Raw genomic sequence first — 6000 nt, 5'->3', positions numbered from 1 at the left:
GTTCCTTCAATGAATTGGCTCGAGCGAATAGGAGGAGATTCATGAGGGGATCGATCCTCAACTAACCATATTGCTTCATTAGTGCACCAGAACCCCACGAACCATGGAGGTAGCTGCAGCTTTATAAAATAGTTGCAGAATCATGTTAATTCTGTGGCTAATGCACTCTTTAATATAAAAATAAGAAATATTAATGCATATGAAAAATAAGAAATGTAAGAGTTGTTACCTTATCAAAACCTATGATTTACTGCCTTTATTGAGTTGATAGTGATGATGGAAAAGAGGGAAATGGTGGAAAAAGGTTGTCGAAACAAAACAATTATGGAACTCTACAAAGGCTTTGGTTGAGTTTCCCTGGGAACCATGGGGATTGAGTCATGATGTCTGTTGATTGCTTTTGGTCTTTTGGTAAATTGTCATGCTTGATTTGCGGTTTTGTTTGCGTCTTGTGCTTTTACTCTTTTGTGATTTTCTTGCACTTGATTTGCGGTTTTGTTTGCATCTAGTGCATGATCATGCCACTTTGATTGTGGTTTCGTATTGTTGTTATTGGTTTTCATGTTTTTCTTCGTGGTTGTTTCTTGTCTTGCCTCTTATGCTTTGAGTCTTGGGAATTGGTTGGGGAAGAGGAAAGTTGATGGAGCTCAGGGAGAGCTATGGTACCCAACAAATGATGTGAGACTCATATGAAGCTCTATGCATGAGTAAGCACAACAGAAGGTAAGACTATGACAGTCAGTTGGACTGGTTGGGTCCATTGTGGTAAATGGATGGCAAAGGTATAATCACGATAAAGGTAAGAGGAAAGGTGAAGTAAATGGATCTGAGATGTTGGATGCCTAGGCTATGTTGGGAGAGATTGTTCTCAATGTTGTGCATGTTGTGCACAAATAAGGAAGTTCTCTTAACCTAGACCTTATGTTATTTGGTAATTATGTTGTGATCATGATTATGCTAATGTTATATATGTATACATGTAGGTGTATATGTATGTGATGTATGACAGGGTCGTCATGGATCATGGTGGTTTAATGCTAATGTTTATATGTATATATGCATATCGTTGTCTAACAGGATCATGATCATTTTATGCTAATGATTATATATGTATGTATATATGTGTCCATGTCACTATTTGACAAGATTATCAGGAATCGTCCTTGAGTAGGAATGATTTCTTATGTAGGTGAATGGCATGAAGAGATTCTTGGTTCATGAGAAATCAAGTGGGAAGAGTAGTCACGACAAATATATGAGGTCAATATCATGTGAATATGAACTTATATTGTATTCTTGTGTTATGCCTATGGTTATGTTCTGGACAGGTTATACCGGGGGATACATCAGAAAAGTGAAAGTAGTGTGGTCTACGACATGTTGGGACAAGCATGGATAAGACACTAGAATCAAGGTTACTTGGTAAAGACAGTGTGGTTTTAGATGTGTGGTACTATTGTTGTGCACATGTTGTATATGTTTTACATGTTGCATCTATGATATTGTGCGCATGCGATGTTGTGTATACATAATGTGTGTACATGTTGCTTATGCTATGTTATGTATAGGATGGTACAAATAATATTGTGTGAATATTGCATATGTAGTGCTGGGTATAGATGGTTCCATGTAAATGTTGGATATGCGGTGCTATGTACATATTTTACTGTGTGCATGATGTAGATGCGACATTGTGTGCATATGGAGCTCCGTGCATGTTGGATATGCGGTGTAGTGTACAGATGATGCTATGTACATGTGGTGTTGTGTGCATGCTGTACATGTGTTGTTGTGTGCATGATTGTACAAGTGGTTTTGTGTGCATGTGGTGCTGTGTACATGTTGTACAAGTGGCACCATGTGCAGGTGGTGTTGTGTACATGCCGTGCATGTGGCGCTATCTACATATGGTGTTGCATACATGTCGGGAGCGTGATATTGTGTACATGTGGTATTGTGTACACATTGTATAGTGGTGCAATGTATATGTGGCATTGTGTACACGTTGTGCAGGTGGTGCCATGCACATGTGATGTTGTGCACACATTGTGCAGGTGGTTGTAGTGTACAGGTGGTATTGTGCAATGTGGTACATATGGTACTAGTGCACATGTGGTATTGTGTGCATGTCATACATGTTGTGTTGAGGGCATGTGGTACTATATATGTGCATTATGTAGGTGCATGTATTGTATGGTGTTGTACATCGAGTATAGATGCAAAGAGTTGTGTTGTATGTTAGGTGTAGGTGCATGTATTGCATGGATTTGTATGTCATGTGTGGTTGTATGTGTGTGAGTCACACTATGTATATGTGCACATGGTTGAGGAGAAGGCACTGGGTGATTGCCAGGCGTGGAAACCAATCCAAAGTGCATATAAAACAAGAACAAAGGCAGAAGTAAGGATCGATGAAGGACAAGTATCAATATTTTATTTCAGTTTTATTATGCATGTGATTTATGATTATGGTCTATGATGATTATATGTGATCTATGATTTTGGTTTATGATGGTTACATGTGATTTATGATTTTGATATATGATGGTTATGTTTTGAGCTAACCTGATGTGATATTTTTATACATGTTGATTTGGTCAAATATGCTAGTTTGACTTATTGTGATAGGGAGTAGACATGATTGCAAATGTACCTTATTGATGAGATACCAATGAGGTATGATTTGAAGTTATTTCAATTTATTTGAATCTAATGGAAGTTATGTGCTTGGTACAGGAGGCACAAAAAAGCCTGGTTGGGTGGTTGAAATCAACTGCAAGAATCAGCAACAGCAGTGAAAAGAACTAGAATATGAAGCAGTATGTTGGTAAAGCACTTCAGGAATAGGACCATTGTGGGACACTGGTACCCAATTGTGTCCATTGATTTCCATGAGCAATATATGACCGGTATGATGGTTTTTAGGCAGGTTTATGCCTTGTTTTTTGTATATTTCAGTGAGTGGAATCCTTGCCAAGGGATGGAATACCCAGGATGGGGGTGCCAACAAAACTTGGAAGATGAGTGACTGCATGGAAGGGTTGACCGGATTTCCTAAGGGACTATGTAGCAGAGAAGGGAAGGTCGGGGATGGATTTGTTTTGGTCATGAGCATTGCCATATGGAATTAGATGCACATTGGGAGTGTGCTCTGGAACAATGAGACGATAACTATTCACTGAGAGGACAAGTTCTGTGGGATTGCAGCGCTAGACATTGGATGCAACTTTGACAATGGCAGTAGATTCTGGACTTTCTTGGGAAGGAGGTGAATCTTGGTACTACTTTGAGGATGGAGGTGTGAGCCTTTGGATTCCCTTGTATATTGATATGACCATCATATTATCTTATTTGTTGGTTTAACAGATGTGTATATGTGTATATGTGATTATCGTAAATACTATAGTGAGTTGTATTATAAAGCTCCACTATGCGGTATCATGTCGTGTTGTCATGATGTTTTGTTTTAGCAGATGGTCATTGTAAATACCGCAACGAGCTATGTTATAAAGATCCATGGGCAGTATGTTTTCTTTTCAGTGGTATTGTTGGTTATAGGTGTCATTTAACACCGAGGATGGTGTTCCCTCAAGGGGGAAGGTTCTGTAACAACCCTGGTGAAAATTCCATGTAAAAATATATAAATACCACAGTTGATGGGACATGTATTCCAAGTTGAATGGTGGGTAGGACATCCTAGTGGGTGTTCATTTGGTTGTTTATGGCTAAGGAAATTGGCAAAGGCAATGGCTAAGGCATTAAAGAGGCAAAAAGGTATTTTGGCACATTTATTTATGAAAATAATGGAAATTAGGAGAAAAGGAAGGTGAAAGGTCATAGGTTGCATGTGAGGAGGAAATTGAAGGAAAATAATGGAAAATGAAGAAAATAGAGGCCTCATTCATAAAAAGGCTTCCGAGGATCAGTGGGTAGGACTTGGTCAGTTCAGTTTTGGAGCACTCTCATTATTCTCTCTCTCTCATACTCTTAGATACTTAGAGTTTTCTTGGAGCACTTTGGCATTGGAGCAAGAAAGGCAAAGAAGGAAAGAAGAAGCAAAGATCAAGCAGGGAAAGGCAGGATCAAGTAGCTACATCAGACTTCATTGCAGGTATCGACTTGCATGTGTATTTTCCTTACCATATTTAGCATGCATGGCATTGCATGTGGTTCTTTTCTATCATGGCATTGGTTTTGCTAGGTGTAACAATGTTTTTCAACCTAGCCTTTCCACTTTTGGATAGCCATGGCATCATGAGGTTCTCATGTTTTGGTTGAGCTATATTACCAGATGGATTTGAAACTAAGTGGGGTGGATCTCCGAATGATAGCGCACATGGCCTAGTTGTCCCTGAACCGGACCATGGATCATGGTAAAGCCACTGTCCTAGTGACCCATAGCCAGACTGTGGGTTGTGGTAACACCAAGATTGTGTTGCCTTGGTGGGCCTAGGAACCCTTGTTGGCGAATGGAAAGATATACGGTAAATCCAAGAGGTAGTTTTCTCTCCGTTGGGCCTAGTAATCCTGAGTTTGGGATATGCAGTAAAGCCTAGAGAGTGGGTCTCGATTTAGGGCCTAGTGATTCGGGTTTGGATTGTGGTAAAGCCTGAGAGACTAGGAGACATGAAAATTCCTCATGGTGTAGGTGGAGAATTCGGTGGCATCCATGCTTGCTTGGCCTAGTGATCGGGTGGAGATCACGGTAAAGCCTGTTATGATTGTACATTGTGTTGGCTTAGTGATCCGGGGTGGATTATGGTAAAACATGGTTTCTATTGATGAGGGTGAGGTGGTTTAGCCTCAGTATGCCTTGGTTGGGTTTTTTTGGTTTGAGTCCCACATTCATTCTTGGAATATGGCACGGGGTGAATGGATGAAGAGACATTTAGCTCAGCCATTCTATGGTCAGGTGGAACGTGTTGGTCCCATCTCGAGTTGGTTGACTGCATTCATTATTGAGAAATTCATTTCCTTAATTTCTATGTGCAAATGTACTTATGTATATATGGTTTTTTATGGCTGATATGTTTATTGGATTTTTGTTCCTATTATGCTAGTTATATGCACATTTTATGATAGCAGCTATGTATGGCTCTCATCATGTTTTCACTTGTATATGAATGGATAATATGTTTATGACCTAATAGAGGATAATGCAGCAAATGGCATGAGGGAATAATGGTTCATAGAGATTCTCAGATAAGTATGAGATCCCTACACTTAATTATGTTGTTTACACTTGTAGGTTACATGTCGATGATATGTTTGACGAAACGAAATGCCTATCATGGCTAGTAGTGGTCTAGTTATGGTATTGTTGAGCTTATTTCTTTTTCATCATTTTTCCCTATGCTTTACTTGATTCTAAGCTTTCAATCCATTTTGGCCAGTGGTATGGTCTCTCGGCCTGAAAAAGTGGCTTAAATCTTGGGGTCACTGGCACAAAACTCGCAACTTTAGTCCACAGTCACTGGTAGGAAGTCCTATGAGAGCGACTTTAGGTCTCTGGTCACTCCCTTTCCCATAACATGAGAGCGAATATGGCATCAAAGGTCTAGAACAATAGTGGGACCCAGGATAGGTTGTCTGAGTGGATGACTTGTCTCTTGAGGCTTTTGTTGATGATGTTGGACGACTGTGTGTGATGTTTCATCGATTCCACTTCCTTAAGGTCACCTAGGAGGTTGAATCTGACGATAGTAGCCTCTCGTCTCATGATTACCCCAGTTGGCATGGTTACTTGTGGGAGGAGGGTGTTACAATAACAATGTTGAAGCATCCACACACGTTATCTTTATCTGAAAGCGATTTGAGTAGAAAAATTCCGCTGAGTTGATGGAGATCGACTTTCTAAAAGTTGAATCTAAGCCATGGGTTGTCTAGGTCTATTCTACCAAATTTAGGGAATTTGTATACTTTTCGCTTGCTAGATTTGCATTCACATGCTAGATTTGTTGCTATAGGACTCATGCTGAATCCTTTTCTGAAACACGTACT

The sequence above is a fragment of the Pinus tabuliformis genome, chromosome J (assembly GCF_031772625.1).
Source record: "Pinus tabuliformis cultivar Carrire ecotype Pingquan chromosome J, CPIR1, whole genome shotgun sequence".
NCBI classification, from domain to species: Eukaryota; Viridiplantae; Streptophyta; class Pinopsida; order Pinales; family Pinaceae; genus Pinus; species Pinus tabuliformis.
The sequence above is the reverse complement of the archived record's forward strand: the minus strand, read 5'-3'. Positions refer to the sequence as shown.